This window comes from Chanodichthys erythropterus, chromosome 18 (genome assembly GCF_024489055.1).
Source record: "Chanodichthys erythropterus isolate Z2021 chromosome 18, ASM2448905v1, whole genome shotgun sequence".
In the NCBI taxonomy this organism is placed as follows: Eukaryota; Metazoa; Chordata; class Actinopteri; order Cypriniformes; family Xenocyprididae; genus Chanodichthys; species Chanodichthys erythropterus.
The window spans coordinates 17074882-17095433 of record NC_090238.1 but is presented as its reverse complement, the minus strand read 5'-3'; the positions used below and the strand labels follow the sequence as shown (position 1 = coordinate 17095433).

General features: G+C 39.2%; 7 non-coding genes across 7 annotated transcripts; all 7 read left to right on the top strand.

Annotated features, from left to right (window-relative positions):
• Nucleotides 1-574: 574 nt before the first annotated feature.
• Nucleotides 575-657, top strand: trnal-uaa (transfer RNA leucine (anticodon UAA)). The gene has a single exon. It is a non-coding gene; the product is annotated as a tRNA-Leu (tRNA).
• A 292-nt stretch (nucleotides 658-949) lies between these two features.
• On the top strand, nucleotides 950-1032 carry trnal-uaa (transfer RNA leucine (anticodon UAA)). The gene has a single exon. It is a non-coding gene; the product is annotated as a tRNA-Leu (tRNA).
• A 1656-nt stretch (nucleotides 1033-2688) lies between these two features.
• trnal-uaa (transfer RNA leucine (anticodon UAA)) lies at nucleotides 2689-2771 on the top strand. The gene has a single exon. It is a non-coding gene; the product is annotated as a tRNA-Leu (tRNA).
• Nucleotides 2772-3410: 639 nt separating this feature from the next.
• On the top strand, nucleotides 3411-3493 carry trnal-uaa (transfer RNA leucine (anticodon UAA)). Its single transcript has one exon. It is a non-coding gene; the product is annotated as a tRNA-Leu (tRNA).
• Nucleotides 3494-4164: 671 nt separating this feature from the next.
• trnal-uaa (transfer RNA leucine (anticodon UAA)) lies at nucleotides 4165-4247 on the top strand. Its single transcript has one exon. It is a non-coding gene; the product is annotated as a tRNA-Leu (tRNA).
• A 5138-nt stretch (nucleotides 4248-9385) lies between these two features.
• trnal-uaa (transfer RNA leucine (anticodon UAA)) lies at nucleotides 9386-9468 on the top strand. Its single transcript has one exon. It is a non-coding gene; the product is annotated as a tRNA-Leu (tRNA).
• Nucleotides 9469-11335: 1867 nt separating this feature from the next.
• trnal-uaa (transfer RNA leucine (anticodon UAA)) lies at nucleotides 11336-11418 on the top strand. Its single transcript has one exon. It is a non-coding gene; the product is annotated as a tRNA-Leu (tRNA).
• The last annotated feature ends 9134 nt before the right edge of the window (nucleotides 11419-20552 follow it).

The following is a 20552-nucleotide window of genomic DNA, read 5'->3' as shown; positions in this document are numbered from 1 at the left end:
TTTGTGCTTTGTTTCTGTTTGATAGAATTGTAATGTTATGTGAATGAAGCCATGCTTGCTGATATTGTGGTCTATAACTCCTCCCCAAGCTCCCCGCTGCTCCGTATCTTGCTCTCTCATTGGCTGTCAGTCATCGCCGATGTAGTTTTCAGTCAGAACACTTTTCACACTGCAGGATTTTGAATCGCCGACAGGTCCAGATATTTAGCATGCCAAATATCTCACGGGCGTCGGGGACTCGTCGGCGATTCTCTCAGATCGCGTCTTTGCTCATTCACACTACGTGATTGTCACTCGCGTGAACGAGCACCGATTTGCCTGTGATTTCAAGCATTTGTCGTCGATTTCTCAAAACCTGTCGGCGAGCCAAAATCGGGGCTAAAATCGTGCAGTCTGAACTCGGCTTAAGGCGTTGGACTTAAGATCCAATGGACAAATGTCCTCGTGGGTTCAAACCCCACTCCTGGTAGATCAATGTGAGTTTTAAATGTGGTTGTGTTACCAACAAACCATTTCTCAAAGTTGTTCTGAAGTACCTGTAAGAAGAACAAAGGCGTTTTTGCATTTCACAGTAACCAGGATGGCCGAGTGGTTAAGGCGTCGGACTTAAGATCCAATGGACAAATGTCCTCGTGGGTTCGAACCCCACTCCTGGTATATCGTTGTGAATTTTAATGTGGTTGTGTTACCAACAAACCATTTCTCAAAGTTGTGCTGAAGTACCTGTAAGAAGAACAAAGGCGTTTTTAGTGTCTCATAGTAACCGGGATGGCCGAGTGATTAAGCCGTTGGACTTAAGATCCAATGGACAAATGTCTTTGTGGGTTCAAACCCCACTCCTGGTAGATCAATGTGAGTTTTAAATGTGGTTGTGTTACCAACAAACCATTTCTCAAAGTTGTTCTGAAGTACCTGTAAGAAGAACAAAGGCGTTTTGCATCTCACAGTAACCAGGATGGCCGAGTGGTTAAGGCGTTGGACTTAAGATCCAATGGACAAATGTCCTCGTGGGTTCGAACCCCACTCCTGGTAGATCATTGTGAACTTTAAATGTGGCTGTGCTACCAACAAACCATTTCTGAAAGTTGTTCTGAAGTACCTGTAAGAAGAACAAAGGCGTTTTTAGTATGGTGGTTAAAGCCGAGTTCAGACTGCACGATTTTCAAAGTAGTCGGGTCAATGTTCTTTTCACACTGCATGACTATCTTGGCCAGCATTCAGTCGCTGCTGTGTTCAAACTGCACGATGGATCGGCGACAGAAGGTTTCACACTGCATGACTTTACAATAGGAAGAATCGCCGACAACTCTGTCTGGCACGCAAACTACGTTTCACAACCAAACACACGCGAGACCTGACAAGGAAACAACGCGCGCAAGACCAGAGTTCTCACGTGAGACTGGCCTGCGTCTCAATCAGCTCCCTAGCTCCCTAGGTAGTGATTCAGTACATAATGAAAGTGAATGTGGCTGATACCCTGATCAGTGCCCTGACTACTGAACTAGGAAGCTGATTGAGACACACGGTGGGATTATTATTAAAAATAGTAGCCCGCATGAAGCTTGAAATACGAATTGCCTGTGCGCTGATTTGCAGCGAAAACAATACAAAGAAAAGAAGAATATGGAGGAAATGTTTGGGGAGAAGCAAAGTACAAGGATTGTGTGTTCTGCAATGACAGTTGGAGCTAAATACATAACTTTTCAATGTGCTGCTGTTGCGGATGGTCAAGCAAATGTTTGTGCTTTGTTTCTGTTTGATAGAATTGTAATGTTATGTGAATGAAGCCATGCTTGCTGATATTGTGGTCTATAACTCCTCCCCAAGCTCCCCGCTGCTCCGTATCTTGCTCTCTCATTGGCTGTCAGTCATCGCCGATGTAGTTTTCAGTCAGAACACTTTTCACACTGCAGGATTTTGAATCGCCGACAGGTCCAGATATTTAGCATGCCAAATATCTCACGGGCGTCGGGGACTCGTCGGCGATTCTCTCAGATCGCGTCTTTGCTCATTCACACTACGTGATTGTCACTCGCGTGAACGAGCACCGATTTGCCTGTGATTTCAAGCATTTGTCGTCGATTTCTCAAAACCTGTCGGCGAGCCAAAATCGGGGCTAAAATCGTGCAGTCTGAACTCGGCTTAAGGCGTTGGACTTAAGATCCAATGGACAAATGTCCTCGTGGGTTCAAACCCCACTCCTGGTAGATCAATTTGAGTTTTAAATGTGGTTGTGTTACCAACAAACCATTTCTCAAAGTGGTTCTGAAGTACCTGTAAGAAGAACAAAGGCGTTTTTGCATCTCACAGTAACCAGGATGGCCGAGTGGTTAAGGCGTTGGACTTAAGATCCAATGGACAAATGTCCTTGTGGATTCGAACCCCACTCCTGGTAGATCATTGTGAATTTAAAATGTGGTTGTGTTACCAACAAACCATTTCTCAAAGTTGTTCTGAAGTACCTGTAAGAAGAACAAAGGCGTTTTTAGTGTCTCATAGTAACCGGGATGGCCGAGTGATTAAGCCGTTGGACTTAAGATCCAGTGGACAAATGTCCTCGTGGGTTCAAACCCCACTCCTGGTAGATCAATGTGAGTTTTAAATGTGGTTGTGTTACCAACAAACCATTTCTCAAAGTTGTTCTGAGTACCTGTAAGAAGAACAAAGGCGTTTTTGCATTTCACAGTAACCAGGATGGCCGAGTGGTTAAGGCGTCGGACTTAAGATCCAATGGACAAATGTCCTCGTGGGTTCGAACCCCACTCCTGGTATATCGTTGTGAATTTTAATGTGGTTGTGTTACCAACAAACCATTTCTCAAAGTGGTACTGAAGTACCTGTAAGAAGAACAAAGACGGTTTTAGTTTCTCATAGAAACCAGGATGGCCGAGTGGTTAAGACGTTGGACTTAAGATCCAATGGACAAATGTCCTCGTGGGTTTGAACCCCACTCCTGGTAGATCATTGTGAATTTTAAATGTGGTTGTGTTACCAACAAACCATTTCTGAAAGTTGTTCTGAAGTACCTGTAAGAAGAACAAAGGCGTTTTTAGTGTCTCGTAGTAACCAGGATAACCACGGCGATTCTCTCAGATCGCGTCTTTGCTCATTCACACTACGTGATTGTTACTCGCGTGAATGAGCACCGATTTGCCTGTGATTTCAAGCATTTGTCGGCGATTTCTCAAAACCTGTCGGCGTGCCAAAATCGGGGCTAAAATCGTGCAGTCTGAACTCGGCTTAAGGCGTTGGACTTAAGATCCAATGGACAAATGTCCTCGTGGGTTCAAACCCCACTCCTGGTAGATCAATTTGAGTTTTAAATGTAGTTGTGTTACCAACAAACCATTTCTCAAAGTGGTTCTGAAGTACCTGTAAGAAGAACAAAGGCGTTTTTGCATCTCACAGTAACCAGGATGGCCGAGCGGTTAAGGCGTTGGACTTAAGATCCAATGGACAAATGTCCTCGTGGGTTCGAACCCCACTCCTGGTATATCGTTGTGAATTTTAAATATGGTTGTGTTACCAACAAACCATTTCTCAAAGTGGTACTGAAGTACCTGTAAGAAGAACAAAGACGGTTTTAGTTTCTCATAGAAACCAGGATGGCCAGGTGGTTAAGGCGTTGGACTTAAGATCCAATGGACAAAAGTTCTCGTGGGTTCGAACCCCACTCCTGGTAGATCATTTTGAATTTTAAATGTGGTTGTGTTACCAACAAACCATTTCTGAAAGTTGTTCTGAAGTACCTGTAAGAAGAACAAAAGCGTTTTTAGTATCTCACAGTAACCAGGATGGCCGAGTGGTTAAGGCGTTGGACTTAAGATCCAATGGACAAATGTCCTTGTGGATTAGAACCCCACTCCTGGTAGATCATTGTGAATTTAAAATGTGGTTGTGTTACCAACAAACCATTTCTCAAAGTTGTTCTGAAGTACCTGTAAGAAGAACAAAGGCGTTTTTAGTGTCTCATAGTAACCGGGATGGCCGAGTGATTAAGCCGTTGGACTTAATATCCAATGGACAAATGTCTTTGTGGGTTCAAACCCCACTCCTGGTAGATCAATGTGAGTTTTAAATGTGGTTGTGTTACCAACAAACCATTTCTCAAAGTTGTTCTGAAGTACCTGTAAGAAGAACAAAGGCGTTTTGCATCTCACAGTAACCAGGATGGCCGAGTGGTTAAGGCGTTGGACTTAAGATCCAATGGACAAATGTCCTCGTGGGTTCGAACCCCACTCCTGGTAGATCATTGTGAACTTTAAATGTGGCTGTGTTACCAACAAACCATTTCTGAAAGTTGTTCTGAAGTACCTGTAAGAAGAACAAAGGCGTTTTTAGTATGGTGGTTAAAGCCGAGTTCAGACTGCATGATTTTCAAAGTAGTCGGGTCAATGTTCTTTTCACACTGCATGACTATCTTGGCCAGCATTCATTCGCTGCTGTGTTCAAACTGCACGATGGATCGGCGACAGAAGGTTTCACACTGCATGACTTTACAATAGGAAGAATCGCCGACAACTCTGTCTGGCACGCAAACTACGTTTCACAACCAAACACACGCGAGACCTGACAAGGAAACAACGCGCGCAAGACCAGAGTTCTCACGTGAGACTGGCCTGCATCTCAATCAGCTCCCTAGCTCCCTAGGTAGTGAATCAGTACATAATGAAAGTGAATGTGGCTGATACCCTGATCAGTGCCCTGACTACTGAACTAGGAAGCTGATTGAGACACACGGTGGGATTATTATTAAAAATAGTAGCCCGCATGAAGCTTGAAATACGAATTGCCTGTGCGCTGATTTGCAGCGAAAACAATACAAAGAAAAGAAGAATATGGAGGAAATGTTTGGGGAGAAGCAAAGTACAAGGATTGTGTGTTCTGCAATGACAGTTGGAGCTAAATACATAACTTTTCAATGTGCTGCTGTTGCGGATGGTCAAGCAAATGTTTGTGCTTTGTTTCTGTTTGATAGAATTGTAATGTTATGTGAATGAAGCCATGCTTGCTGATATTGTGGTCTATAACTCCTCCCCAAGCTCCCCGCTGCTCCGTATCTTGCTCTCTCATTGGCTGTCAGTCATCGCCGATGTAGTTTTCAGTCAGAACACTTTTCACACTGCAGGATTTTGAATCGCCGACAGGTCCAGATATTTAGCATGCCAAATATCTCACGGGCGTCGGGGACTCGTCGGCGATTCTCTCAGATCGTGTCTTTGCTCATTCACACTACGTGATTGTCACTCGCGTGAACAAGCACCGATTTGCCTGTGATTTCAAGCATTTGTCGGCGATTTCTCAAAACCTGTCGGCGAGCCAAAATCGGGGCTAAAATCGTGCAGTCTGAACTCGGCTTAAGGCGTTGGACTTAAGATCCAGTGGACAAATGTCCTCGTGGGTTCAAACCCCACTCCTGGTAGATCAATGTGAGTTTTAAATGTGGTTGTGTTACCAACAAACCATTTCTCAAAGTGGTTCTGAAGTACCTGTAAGAAGAACAAAGACGGTTTTAGTTTCTCATAGAAACCAGGATGGCCGAGTGGTTCAGACGTTGGACTTAAGATCCAATGGACAAATGTCCTCGTGGGTTTGAACCCCACTCCTGGTAGATCATTGTGAATTTTAAATGTGGTTGTGTTACCAACAAACCATTTCTGAAAGTTGTTCTGAAGTACCTGTAAGAAGAACAAAGGCGTTTTTAGTATCGCACAGTAACCAGGATGGCCGAGTGGTTAAGGCGTTGGACTTAAGATCCAATGGACAAATGCCCTCGTGGGTTTGAACCCCACTCCTGGTAGATCATTGTAAATTTTAAATGTGGTTGTGTTACCAACAGACCATTTCTCAAAGTGGTTCTGAAGTACCTGTAAGAAGAACAAAGGCGTTTTTAGCGTCTCACAGTAACCAGGATGGCCGAGTGGTTAAGATGTTGGACTTGGACAAATGTCCTTGTGTGTTAAAACCCCACTCCTGGTAAGGTTGGTTGGTTGTTCTCATGTTTATTAATACCTTTGAACAAAAAAAGGTTTTGAATCCCACTCATGGCAAAAGCCTATAGATTTTAAAGGGAATTTAATAAATTTATATTATACATAAAAGTTAAAGTATACGAAGATTTGACAGAATGTAGTAACTGACCAATCATTTATGACTCCCTGGAATACTTGATTCTGATTGGTCAATTGTTTCATTGTAAGGTCAAAACTTTGTATAGTGACTACCAAGTGGTATAAGTGACCTTTGAATCAGACACTCTGCTACCCACTTTTTTCCTGAACGCAGAAGTCAGACTCATATTCTTTACATTTCTGGTCTCCGGTGTTTCTAGTCAAATTAACATATTTTCCGAGCTGATAATTTAATGTTAAACCTATGAAAATGGCTTTAAAAAACACATGGCTCCATAATGCCATCACTTTACAGTCTTTTGTCAGTGCCTAACCCTTCAAAGTTTAATGAGTGCGTAGATGACATGAAGCTGCCCAAAGTGAGCTACACTGAAAACAGATGGGCGCTCATAACTTACAAACAGCTCTCGATTGAGTAAAGTTCAGGGTTTCATCCTCAAAGTGATAAGAGTGCACTTATACCTTTTAGAGGGAGTATTTTAACATGAGTACTGCAAGCCATGCTTGTTTTCTCTTGTCAGTCTATGTCTATGTCATTCTTTTCAGATTTGCTTTCCAGGAAATTTATTGCTTTGGTTGTGACAGCTTAACCCTGCACTCATTTGTAGTAATGTTCAAAAAGTTTCTGTTTAATAAATTTAGTCACACAATAAGTTCATATATTAGAAGATATATTAGATGTATTAGAATCCATCATGGTGGTGCTCATCGTATGGTGGATAGTCTCTCAATTCACTCTTCTCTTTCTCCTCACATTATAAAATTCAAATCAGTATATTTGATATTCATAATTTAAATACTACAGAGTTTACATGATCCTTTACTTGTTCTATGCACATTCAGTAGTATTTTTTTCATCAAAAATACTGTTTTAGAGATCTTTAAAAAGAAATAAACATCTAGTCAGAGAAAAAAAATTCAACTGGTACATAAATAACTCTTGACATTTGATGAAAGAATGAATCAATATACACAAAAACCACCCAGATCGCAGGAATCAGATGAGGGGCGAGTTCAGCTGGAGGGAATGTAATATGTACCCAACACCCTCTCTTACTAAAAAGAGAAAGAAAGAAAGAAGGAAAGAAAGAAAGAATGGACGGCGAGCTTGGAGTTTGTGTTGTACTCATGGACCAGCTGTGTAAATCTCTCACTGTCCTTCTCAGGGGGAGTGCAGACTCATTTTTAGAAACACTGGTATTCCAGTAACTTAAGAGCACTCTTCAGGCATGTAACTGTGTAGAGAGATCAAGAAACAAAGACTGCTGTAGAGCTCCGTACAAATCCCCGTTCAACACAGACTGAAGCTCTCAGGTGGCCTGAAATAGGTAAAGAGGTTGTTAAGGAAACGAGGAGGCTGCGCATATAAATAGCTTGAGTTATTGAGTCTCCAATAAACCAGTTCACTTTGGTCTGTCTAACTTATCTTCCTCCATCCCTGTGTCATTTATCGGAAAAGAACCAGTGTGTTATATTGATTTGAAGCACCCTGCGGTAAGCGAACCCTTCCCCCGTGACCTGTTAGGTATGAAGGACAAAAGAAAAGAAAAAAATAACAGATATAAATTAAGCCCATGCTGGGAATCACTCTTCTACAATATCAAGAAATCATTCGCACCAAAAAGCCACCACAATTATCCAAAGAGAGGTCTCAGAAAAGATAATGACTATGTGCTCTTCAAAGGCAACTATCTGGCCCCCCTTTTGCTGAGATCCAGCAGGGTTTAGGAGATGGAAAGGGTGAAACCCCCAGCCAAGAGTGCTGCCCCTGCTGATGGAGAAGCCATGGAAAAGCAGGAACAATTGAACACTCATTATCATGGCAAAGGTCTGCTCATTACAAGGGATCATTAGAGCTGCTCTCAGATGAAAGGGCCACTTGGACTCCACATGAGGAGGTGTCCACTATTTTTAAAAAGAGTGTTAGAAATAAGAAACAGGATAAAACCCCTCACCCTCAATCCAAATTGACATGTCTGGTCTGACAATAGATGCAAACACCATCAATGAACCTGGAATAAAAGCAGGAATGTTCAGAAGCTTTTTTGTGGCCGTGACTTTTAATTGTCTGTCTAAAAAAGACCTACCTTGAGAAATATTTATTAGAGTAAAAAGTGTGCGAACTAGCTCTGATTTGTCTTATTTGACAGTCCGTCAGTCCCATCAGGAGAAACGCCAACTATGTCAGAAAATAAATTCTGTGATTTTGTTTTTTATTTTTCAACACCAGGAATAAGTTGCCACGTGGAATTACACACAGATAAATTTATGTTAAAAGTGGTTAGTAGATGAATGAAGGTAAATCACTTATATCTCTTTTTTTTCAGTCAAAACTGATCAGTCTATTGTTCTTATTGCAGTTTTAACTACGTAATAAGTGGAAAATCCCCTTTGTATTTGCTAAAAGCCAATTTTTACTCTCATCTTGAGTGTTGATTTTGGACCCTGCATGTACACACAGACCACGACCGCCATAACCACCAAAACACAGTGGTGATCTCCTTTCCCCAGAGCTGCAAAGTCATTATCAGCTGTCCAGGTCTTACTTATGAGCTTCGATCTCCCAAGAGACAGTGGGGTAAGTGTGCTGGTCAGTGGGGGAGGTGAGGGTTGGTGGGGTTCTGCTCCTAAACGAGGGCCCGAGGAGGAACAGAAGGATTCAGAATGATGAAGGAGTCTTTGAAGAGCTGGAGATGGAGGGATGATGGCTCTTTGAGGTCTGCTTGAGCACTGAGGGGCTTTTGTGTCAAAACCTCCTGCAAGAACAGTTCACGTTACTGCAGGACAATGGCTGGTTAAACTGCGCACAGAAAGAGGTTAATCCACAAAGAATAGGCCAGTGGCCGGTAAAGCTAGTGACACAGGGCCTGAAGAAAAGCATTAGTCAATAAAGCACTAATTAAAGCATTTGCTTGGTGAGCCGTACAGAAGGCGATCAAAGCAGAACGCGGTTGTGTCACAAATAGGGAAGATGCTTAAAGGGACACATTCACTCGGCATTAAGGACGGATAAGAACACACACTGAGCAGCTGTACAATCTGTTTAGAAACATAGATCAAGTTTTAACTTCTGCATTAAATTTGCAAACATAACTTAATCACATATAGTGACCAGGATCATTAATATCAATGAGAATTTTAAATGGAATATAGTAATGCGGCTGTATGTGGTTGTGTTACTAACAAACTGGTGTCTCAAAGTGGTTTTGTAGTACCTGTAAGAAGAACAAAGGTGTTGTTAGCATTACAGAGCGACCAGGATGGCCGAGTGGTTAAGGCGTTGGACTTAAGATCCAATGGACAAATGTCCGCGTGGGTTCAAACCCCACTCCTGGTAAAGCAATGTGCATTTTAAAAGAAATACTGTGGCTGTATATGGTTGTGTTACCAATAAAATGGTTTCTCAACATGTTAACTTCATAAAATGACTAGGATGGCTAACTAACGGACAAATGTCATTGAGGGTTCAAATCCCACTCCTGGTGAGCTTTACTTTTAAATTTGTGGCAGTATGTGGTTACTACAGTCTTTCTTGATCGCTAAAATAATTTATTAAACAATTCACCATTTTTTCACAACTATAAACACAGTCTCAGAACTTTGAGAAATGTGTCTTTGAATTGAGAACTGAATAGATGGTTAGGGAAATTGTGCCAAATGAATTGGTGTGCTAGCAATCTAAAAGAAAACTGTTGTAAAGAAACAAAATGTCCCTGTTTAGACCTGCCAATCACATCTAATTCCAAGTGGCCCGGCAAGACAAATCGATATGACTGGATTATCGCAGATGGATCTTAATACCGGCTGTAAACAAGTCCAAAGTGTTTCTGAAGTGCCCTGTCTTGAAAGAAATGAGTGTTTTAGTGTCAAAAAAATATAGAGCAATAAGATTTTTTAATGAAATAAAGGTAGGTGTGGTGATGTCAAAAAATTTGGTTTCTTCAAGTGCTATCTATGGACAAATGTCCTTGTGGATTCAAACCACTTTTGGCAGATTGTAGGTAGTTTTAACAATCTGCTATAATCAAGATGACAGAGTGGTTAAGGTGTTGGACTTAAGAGCCAATGGGCAAATTGGGTTCAAACCCCACTCCTGGTAGGGTAAAGCAAAATCTTTAGATAATAACATCTGCTAAACAAAGAAATAGAAATGCAAACGAACACTAGACTGATGAAACAGATGTTTAGGCAAATATTGGTGAAATTTTCATTTCAAGGTCAAACGTGCCTGTGTGACAAAGTCATTTTAATATCGAGTTTTTTGATTCTCCTCTCAGTTTCCCTGCTCTCCCATGTGTACAATGGCTGTGTGCTTCTGACAAAACAGGTCTCGTCTCACATGAACACTTCACTATATGAGTGCTAATAAGAACCATGTCAGGAGGGATGCCTGCTGTCTGACAAAGCAAGAGGAACTGAGCGCAGCGACTGACAGGTTGTATATAGATGCTATCCACACCTTCTACAGAGTCAGTGTTGATCTCTCCTTCGCTATGGCACCCCTGCAATATTAAGCCACCAGAAACCATGGTTACTGATTTATGTGTGCTTTCCATCCTCACAAGACTGGAGCTGATTTAATGAATGCACTCATTTTGTTGCTTTATAATGCATTCAAAAGCAATTTCATGCGATTTACAAACAATAAATTCCACCCCATGGACATTTCTAGTATCAGCAAATGTGTTTTCTAAATGTCTTTATACAACCAAATTCCAATTTGTTTTTTCAAATTCAATCTTTAGGACTGGCTGTCCACACTTTCATTTTCCAATCAATGAGATCAGATCAATTCGTTCAGATAGTGTAGTCAAAATTCAGCATAATGGTTACCATAATAATGACATCAAATAATGACATACGGCATCAACTAGAGATACTTTCCCTAGAAGATGAAATACTTGGGCATTTTACAAATTCATGCATTTGCAGTGTCATTTTTTCATTTACCATTTACTGTGCATGTAATAGAGTTCATGTGCAAAGATTGAGCTAAATAGTGGCATTTTAGATCAAGGAGTTCTATAATACCTGGAGAAAGTTCTATTTATTTGATTCAGCGATAAAGAGCAATGTTTGAATGGCCGTCTTTGGAGAAAGATGCTTTCAGTCCATAAAGTAATGCTGCTCTGCTGGTTACTAAAAGGGCTGCGTGAAGTACCCTGTCAAAGGATCAAAGGTTTTTTTTAGTATTAATCAACATAACCAGGATGGCTGAGTGGTTAAGGCGTTGGACTTAAGATCCAATGGACAAATGTCCTCGTGGGTTCGAACCCCACTCCTGGTAGACCAGTGTCTGTTTTAAATAGAATATATTAATGTGTCTGTATGTGGTTGTGTGACTAACAAACATGGTTTCTCAACATGCAAACATTACAAAAGCTGAGTGGTTAAGGCATTGAACTTAAAACCCAATTCGCAAATGTCCTTGTGGGTTTAAACCTTACTCCTGGTAGTTCATTGTGAGTTTTAAATGGAATAAAGCAATGTGGTTGTATTACTAACAAACCAGTTTCTCAAAGTGGTTCTGAAGTACCTGTAAGAAGAACAAAGGCGTTTTTAGCATCCCAAAATAACCAGGATGGCCGAGTGGTAAAGTAGTTGGACTTAAGATCCAATGGACAAATGTCCTTGTGAGTTCAAACCCCACTCCTGGTAAATTAATGTGTATTTTAAATGGAATATAATGTGGTTGTGGTACCAACAAACCAGTTTCTCAAAGTGGTTCTGTTTCTGAAAAACCCAGTTAAAAAGGGGGTTATTGGCATTGCACATATTTGTAGGTCCAGATGGTGTATTTACTAACTGGGCTATGCTAACTAGCCAGTACTTAAACCATTGACATTTCCATACATTCAAACCCCACTTCTGATAGATCATTGCATTACATATAAATGTAATACAGTAATACTATGATTCAATTATAGTAATGCAGCTGTATGTGGTTGCGTTAAGAAACCAGTTTCACAAAGTGTCTGAAGTACCTATAAGAAGAACAAAAGCATTGCTTGCAATACAATATGACCAGGATGGCAGAGTGGTTAAGGCGTTGGACTTAAGATACAATGGACAAATGTCCTCGTGGGTTCGAACCCCACTCCTGGTAAAACAATGTGTATTTTAAATGGAATAGCAATTTGGCTGTATGTGGTTGCGTTACTAACAAACTGGTTTCTCAACATGTTAAAGGGTTAGTTACACCAAAAATGAAAATTCTGTCATTAATTACTCACCCTCATGTCATTCCAAACCCATAAGACCTTCATTCATCTTCGTAACACAAATAAAGACATTTTGATGAAATTCAAGACGTCTGCTGCACTATGTTTACTACGTCAACTGCATAGGAGACTGACATGGAGAGAAGAGATTGTTGAATAAAGACCATTAACATTTCCATACATGATGGAAAAGCTCTGATTTTACAGACTGAAACACATTTCCAAAAATACAACTTTAATCAAATTTTAAACAGATTTTGTACATTTTGTACATAAACAGAATTGATTCAGATTTACCAAAAATCTGTTTTTTAAACAAAGCCACTGCATTCAGATGCCAAATTACTGCCCATGTTTCCCTTTCTAACAAGCATATTATTAAATCATACAGTGGTTTGTTGCCAGGCAATATCTTTGAGTGGCATGTCATTACAGCTCAAATAGATGGTTTTAACAGGGTCCAGATAATAATCTACATTTATTTTCCTCTGCCTCACTAAGGTTACTATGTATGTTTATTGACTGTGCATCCATCCTAAAAAATCTGTAAAAAATAATGCATTAACAAATTGTACAGATGTAGATTAACAAGATGTAGATCCGTATTTGCCCACCTTTGAGCTATCCATTAGTGCATTAAAATTCTCATCTTCTCCTGGAATGAGAATCCAGACAAATGCAATTGTAACTCATTCATTAGGTGTCATTCACTGGGTGTTTCTGATCTCCACCAGCTCCAATTACCACTTGTTTTTGTGCTATATTCTTCAAACACATCTGCCTTATTGCTGATCCCCCAAATACAGTCCCTCATTTTGACATAACTGTGTAGGAGTATCCATAAATTAAGGGAAATCTGAGTGTGCCCTGGTTGGGGGGTCACCAATAAAGGCCCACTTCCCTTTGGTTGTGTGCTGCTGAACAGCAGGATAGGCCTAGTTTTTCTCACCCTGCCTTCCCATCTGACAACAAATAAACAGCCAGAGGTCTTTAATGTGCCATACAGATGACACCTCCAAACTCTTCCTTCACAAAGAGTTCAGGAAGCTTTGGGTGTCAAGACAAATATTATGGCAGTGAAGCTTCATTTGGCGTGTGTCTGAGGCTTGAGTCCTTCCTTCTAACCTGAGCGTGAGCTGAAGGAAGAGTGTGGAAATGAAAAACACAAGAGAAACCATCTGTCTGGTGGACAGCTCTACATTTGGTCAAACACTGGCCTGTTTGGAAGAGTCATGACTAGAAAAACACATTAAGTGATCTACATGTATGTATGTATGTATCTATCTATCTATATGGGAAAATGACCTGTGGGAAAATAACTGTACTGCATAATCTCACATGCAGTATTGTTTTATTTTATGTCAACTTAAAATACGGCTCATTCAAATAGATTTTACGACTATCCATTTCATAACGAATAATGTTTTATAATGTAAAGAATGCTGAGCAATATCATTTACCCACGATTCCTCAGCAATGTTATGTAGAACAGGTCTATTCATTGCTTTATCTAGCCAGCAGGTATCTTCAAACCTGATTAACACCTTGACCAATTATAGAGGTAATTTTACGAAAACATTTGCCTCCCCACAAGGTGCTGTGAAATGAGATTACACCCAAACTAATTATAAACAAGTCCCCCAAGTCCCCTAATCAGATATCAGCTCTGCGGCACACTTAATCTTCTCAGGAAATGGAATTAATCTTGAAGGATCTGAATGACTCAGGCACCATTTTGCGTGTCTTAGACTGTGCCATGCTTTTCCACAGTCTCTCATCACAGTATGTGAAATTAGACCTGTCATTTAAACCAAAGGCTACGTTTATTAGGAGCCAGCCTGTCTCATCAGCGCAATTGAAAAAACATGGCCAGAGCACTCTAGTGCTGGCACTGAGAGAGCACCAGATCCGTTCCCATTCGCCTGCGAGACAGACACGGAGACGGGAACCGGTGCAGCCAGACTGCGAGCCGGGAAAGAGAGGATTAGCATGTGGCGTGGTCTCTGACCACCTCATTTCCTTCCCCCGAGCAATCTCCGTCTTCATCTCTCGCCTGCAGCTACGCATGCTATCGCTTGCCATCTTTATGTCCCTTGAGTGTCAAAGCTTTCTGTTTTCCACACCACTCCACCCTTCCTAATGTACCACTGACATCTGAACAGACCGATTTTTCGTCCTGGCTAATGGCCAATGCTGTTTTAGGATGATTTAGAAGGCTGCACTTCTTGTTGCTCCATGGGTATTTTAAGGCACCAAGCGAACTTGATAATACCATTAATCATCAGGGTTGTGTAAGGCATTGGTTTTGTACCCCAGTTCTCAAGACAAGGCCAAATAGAGACATGTTTATTAGCTCTCCAGATCAGAATAGCATACTACCTACACTATTTCTGCAGTATGCATGTATATTTTGTAGAGTATGCAAAAGTATGGAATAAAACTATACTATACTAAATTGGATCTGTTAGCATTTCCTATTAATCTCAAAGAATGACCTGCTACATTTGCCAAAACAGAGTACACATTTCCTACAATGCAATGCACTCAACTTTTTCCACTCTTATTTTAAACTAGACTAAATATAATCTTGACCTATTATTAACTTGACTGCTAAAAGACGTTTTGAAACAAAATTGTATTCAAACAAACCCATTTTTTATTTAGAAGAACAAAACATGCTATGTGATATGATCATGTGACATCAATGTGGCTGAATTTATAGCACACTCGCATACTAGTCTAAATCATTCTAATATGCTGATTTGGTGCTCAGGAAACATTTCCTAAAATCATCAATGTTGAAATCAAGTCATGAAATGCAATCATGCTGCCTAATGTTGTAGAAACCGTGATAATTAGTTTTTTCAGGATACTTTGATGAAACGAAAGTTCAAAAGTTTTGTTTAAACTTTTGGTAGCATAACCTGTCCCACTGAATTGAAAGCAACATTTTGCAAGAACGGTTTTACGAATGACTCGCTCAGCTTGTGTTTCGTGAATAAGGCCCATAGCCAGTGTGATTTATTTTCGGGAGGGTTCTGGAAATGCATATCCCAGTTCAATCTCTGAACCCTGTGGCCTGAGAAGAAGGGGAACTCATGAAATATGAATTAAACTGATGGATTTAAAATTACAGGGATTAGGTGCAAATAAGTAACCTCGCTCGGTCTGATTTAGCTTCTCCCAGTCTGTTAAATCACTTGAATTATTCTAATGGTCTTTATTGACGTCTCTTTAGCCTGTTTCATGCAGTGGAAAAAGCATGCTTGACTTGCAGCATGCCATGCAGTAGTGGGTACTACAAATTAAGAACGGCTTCTTCTCCCAGTCAGCCCACTTTTCCTAACATGAGGCTTTTCCATGCTGGAAGACTGCTCAGTCAGCTCTAAAGTTGCAAACTATCAGCTCAGTTTGTGTTGACCTGTGGCTCTAATCAGTCTCCTGAACAACATTCTCAATGTGTTCAATCTACATTTCTGGATGGGGCGTAAACCGGTCCCTCCTCGGTAACCCCCCCTGGCCCCCTGCCCATACTTACTTCCAACATTCCAGCTGAGAAGCTGGTTTCCAAGGCAACCACAGAAAGCATGGATGACTGCAACCATGCAGTCGTCTTTTGTCCTTTTGGTTGATGAGATAATAACAAGGCCGGTCACCTTGCTTCTGAAACACACTGGGACTTGCTCTGATTGGCGACAGCTTGTGCATGCTTAAACACAGCTGGCAGAGGACATCGCTCACTGTCACAGACATGGCAAAAACAGCCAGATGAAATACGGCCTACTCAGATTCAGTCTTATCAGTCTCTTCCTTTGGAAGGAGATAACCTTGTGCTATAAAGGGATAGTTCACACAAAAATGAAAATTCTGTCATCATTTATTCTTGAGCATGTTGCTCAAAACCCATAAGACCTTCGTTAACCTATAAAACACAAAGCAAAGTAAGATATTTTCAATGACACCTGAAAGTTTCTGTCCCTCCATTGAATGTCCAGGTAACCAAAACCAAGTTCCAAAAAGGTCATAAACGCACAATAAATTGCATCCATATGAATTGAACAATTAATCCAAGTCTTGTGAAGAGATATGATTGAGCAGATTTAAGATAGGCTTTTAATTCATCTAACCAACGATAAACATACATACATATATAGACCACAACACATATGGTAAACACAGAAGCTCAAATGAGTGTGTGTGATGCATGAAAACCACTGTGGTTTGTTTTAGCATGTGCGACAAATGCATGAGCTTCTGTATTTATCATATGTGATGCACTCAATGTATGTGTGTTTATATGTGTATAAAAGCCTAAATTAAATCTGTTCGTCATATAAAGCTCACCTGCCTATAACTTCTAGTAATCCTGAACACATTGGTGTGATTGATTAAGGTTGGAGCTAAACTCTGCAGGAAAGTGGGCATCAAGGGCCAGTGTTTTGGTTCCATGGACTTTCAGTGGAGGAGAAGAAACCGCTCAGGTTTCATTAGAAATATCTTAATTTGCGTTTCGAAGATTAACCAAAGTCTTATGGGATCGAAATGATACAAATGTGTGTAAATAATGACAGAATTTTAATTTTTGGGTGAACCATCCCTTTAAAAACGAAAATTTACTTCATGTCGTTCCAAACCTGTATATCTTTCTTTTATCTTTAGAACTCAAAAGAAGATATTTTGAAGAATGTTTCAACTGCTTTTGTCAATGTCAATCCAAAACAACATTCGATTTCATTGACTTTCATTGTACACTCTAAAAAAATGCTGGGTTGTTTCAACCCATGTTCAAATATGGACAAACCAAACCAATAATTTACTTTTGTTTTTTTTTTCATTAAATTTTTAAAGCCAGTGGTTGGATTTGTCCATATTTGACCCAAACTTGGGTTGAAACAACCCAGCATTTTTTAGAATGCATGGACAAAAATACAGAGACATTTTTCAGAATATGTTTTTTTGTGTGTTGCACAAGAATATTAGACAAGCTGGTATTAACAGTTTTCACAATAGGAATAGAATGACAAACACTAATGCTTATATCTCTCTTTCAATCTCAAACATACCTACATGCTCACCCATGTCTTGATATCATCTACTGCCACTGAGGCGGCAGACCATCACATCATTGATTGATTATTTGTGATCTTAAGTGATGATTCATTTTGATCACTCATCAGCTCTCGGCACGCTATAAACAACCAAAGAGACAATGTCAGTGAGTCATATTTCTATCGTTTTTATTCTGTGCCAAATGCAACTGATAGCCCTATCGTGCATCTGTGACATGTCACGGCTTGCCCTAGCTGCCAAATACAGACGTTCCTAATTAACTTCCAGGCAAGGGAACATGAACGTTATAGGGTGCATTTCACCAACAGCACATGCAACCCAACGAGGGGTGGATAAATTGGCTGTGGGCTGCTCTAAACCCCATGCTCCTCTCAGGAGGCCTGTGGAGACAGGTAAGCCTGTATTATCATCTGGGCTGTTACAATGAGAATGAGCCTCCATTCTTATTTAGCGGCTCCTTCTAATTGGGCGGCTTCCTTTCAGGGTGGTCAGGAGGGAATTAGGTTTGCTGGATAAATCAGTTAGGCAGCCAAGATCATGTTTGCTACAAGCCAAAGATATTGGAATATTATATGTAAATGATGTCAGGTAGTGGTTCGCATTTCAAAGACTGAAATATGATATGTGAAAGATATAAAAAAAATGGTTGGATTTCAATCAAGTGTGGAAAGATGTTCTAATTCAAACATGCAAGTATATATTTTTAAAAATACACTGTACCCTAACGCTCAAAATAATTTATTGGTTTGAGTTGGACAAACTTAAATCAAACAAATTAGTTCAGTCAAAGTAACTTTAATGAGTATTTAGCACTTTGATTTTCTTTCAAGTTCACAGAACTGATATATTTTAAATACACCGAAGTGTTTCATTGTTTTGAGTTTTATGAATTTCTTTTAATTTAGACAAACTTAAGTTTAACTGAAACTGGGCTGGGAAAGGGAGAAAGGGAGAGTAAATGCTAAAATTAAGTGTTATATAATGTTTTTTTTGTGCAAGATGTTAAGTGGGAGATTTAGTAGTGAGTAATGTTTTGTTATGCTAATTTAGAAGAGTTTCTGTTAATGTGGGTTTTTGTAAAGTTACCTTCATGGTGATATGTGGCGCATGTGGCTTGGTTTGAGAGCGAATATGTTAAATGTTTTGTATTGCTGCGCTCATTCCGCAAGTGCTATACCTTGCTATTGTTAACATGTTAGCAAATTAGCAAGTTAGCATTTTCTGAATTAGCTTGTTTTAGCTAGCTTAGCTTACACTAATAAAAATGTTCACAATGAGGTTACATGAAAATTTTAAGTTAAATGTATGAAAAGTTAAATGTATTCTTAAATTAAAATGTTTGAGTACAAAATAAAAATCTGCCAGATTTGCTGAATTTTGTAACTGATTGCCTCAAATTGTTTGAGTTTTGCCAAAATCGGCTTTACAGTTTATAATAGTTTTTTTTTTTTTTTTTTTTGTATAATTATACCACCATGCAACAGTTTGGGGACAATAAGATTTTTCAGTAAGATTTAACTTTTTAATTACTTTTATTCAGCAAGGCTGCAGTGTATTGATTTAAAAAGACAGTAAAGACATTTGCTATGTAACAAAAGATTTCTATTTCAAATAAATGCTGTTCTTTTGAACTTTCTATTCATCAAATAATACTGAAAAAAAAAGAATGATGGTTTCCGCCAAAATATACAAGCAAAATGTAAACAGCACAATTGTTTTCAACATTGATGAGCATCAAATCAGCATATTATTTTGATTTCTGAAGGATCAAGTGACACTTAAGACTGGAGTAATGATGCTGAAAATTCAGCTTTGCCCAATTGATAATATTGATAATATACATTAAACAGTTTTACCAAATGGTACATATAATTGTATATATGCAAAAGTCTTGACATTAGTGTTTTCACAAAAAAAAAAAAAAAAAAAAAAAAAAAGGGTTTAATCCAGTTATTTATATATTTTACTGTAGTGTGTAGGTAGGAAATATCAGTTTACATTTCCAGAAATTCTTTTTGCCATTAATTATAATTATCCAGTGATATTTCTGTATGCACAAGGAGCATGACAACAGCTGGTATGCTTCGCACGGAGATCTGATCCCACCATCATTGAGTCCATCTGTGATTACATGAAGAAACTAATAATAAATAATAAAAAAAAAACAACCTGTGGCAACATCTCCAACACGCAAGAAAACTACCTGCAAAGCTACAGTACACTCTAAAAAATGCTGGGTTAAAAACAACCCAAGTTGGGTTGAAAATGGACAAACCCAGTGGTTGGGTTAAATGTTTGCCCAACCTGCTGGGTAGTTTTATTTAAACCAACTATTGTTTAAAAATTGCTATATGGCTAAAATGAACCCAAAATAGTTGGGAAATTAAAAACCAGATGCAATTAGAGGCAACAATAATAGACAAAAGGTGAATGTTTATTAATAAGCTTTAATATTTTATTAATAAAAATTTAATAGTTTAATAGTTTATTAATATAAATTTATTAATAAGCAATTTAATAAATGTTTATTGTTTAATACTTATTAATTGAACATGAATAAATGTTCATTTCCAACATACTTTGGGTTCATTTTAATTAAGCAATACAGTAGTTTTTAAACAATAATTGAGTTAAATAAAACTACCCAGCAGGTTGGGCAAACATTTAACCCTACCGCTGGGTTAAAACAACCCAATCACTGGGTTTGTCCATTTTCAACCCAACTTGGGTTGTTTTTAACCCAGCATTTTTTAGAGTGTACTGTGAAGAGTTTTAGGCCATGCTGTAAAGTGAGGATGCTTTCAAAAATAATGTTATAAATAAATTTTATTTTTAAATTAACTTCTATTAACTAAATCAAATCTATATTTGGTGTGACCACCCTTTGCTTTAAAACAGCTCTTTTCGGTATACTTGCACATCGTTTTTCAGGAAATACTAAAATAAGTCTTTTGAACAGTACTATATACTACATATCATTCAAAATATGTATTGTACTTCTCATTATGTTTTATATTTTGTCTCTGAAATGCATTTACCTGAAAAAGAAGCCACCTAGCAACCACATACTGTAGCAATGTACTAAAAACCAATGTTCATAGCCTGACAACCAACAATCAACAGCCACATT